The sequence below is a fragment of the Wasmannia auropunctata genome, unplaced genomic scaffold, assembly GCF_000956235.1.
Source record: "Wasmannia auropunctata unplaced genomic scaffold, wasmannia.A_1.0 LD336053.1, whole genome shotgun sequence".
Taxonomy (NCBI): Eukaryota; Metazoa; Arthropoda; class Insecta; order Hymenoptera; family Formicidae; genus Wasmannia; species Wasmannia auropunctata.
Window position 1 is genome coordinate 6,093,550 of NW_012026837.1, and position 789 is coordinate 6,094,338.

A 789-nucleotide genomic window follows, 5' to 3' on the forward strand; every position below is an offset into this window, starting at 1 on the left:
CGAGTCTCTATCTCGCTCCGTTTGGCCTGAAAAAACTCATTAAAGTTTAGTAAAAAATCGAAAACTTACCTTAAGAGGTAGACGCTCGCTCGGAAATATTATATTTTCTAGCGCTCAGCTCCGGTAAGTAACGCTCGCTAGAAAATATATATTTTTTCGAACGATCACCTCGACCAAGTTGTCTCGCTCGAAAATAATAAATTTAATTCCCGCTCGTAGGTGTTCGCTGTTAAAAAAGTTGGTGTCCAGGTGTTCGTCGTAGAGAGGAGGTGTTTTCCGTCGAAGAGGGTAAGTGTCTACGTGTTCGTTGTCGTAGAGGTAGATGTCTAGGTATCTTTAACGTGTCCGCCGTCGAGGAAGTCGGTGTCCAGGTGTCCGTCGTCGAGAAAGGAAGTGTCTACGTGTTCGCCGTCGTAGAGGTAAGTGTCTAGGTATCTAATACGTGTTCGCCGTCGAGGAAGTCGGTGTCCAGGTGTCCGTTGTCCATGAAGGAAGTGTCAAGATATTTTTAATTCGGTTTAAATGTTATGTAGGTGTATACTATTTGTAATTTTTATGTATTTTTTGACCTGTTTTTATATTTATGTCAAATAAATTCCAATAGTTTTTAATTTTTAATATTGTATAAATTTTTCGATTAGTTCTATTTTTTTGTAATTATTTCCACTTGTTTGCTATTTATCATTGTTATGTGATGTTTCGACTAATTTTTATATTTTCGCCCTATTTTAAATGTATTTCATGTAATCTGTTTCAGATACGAAAATAGCTCGTTGCATTCCTATTCAG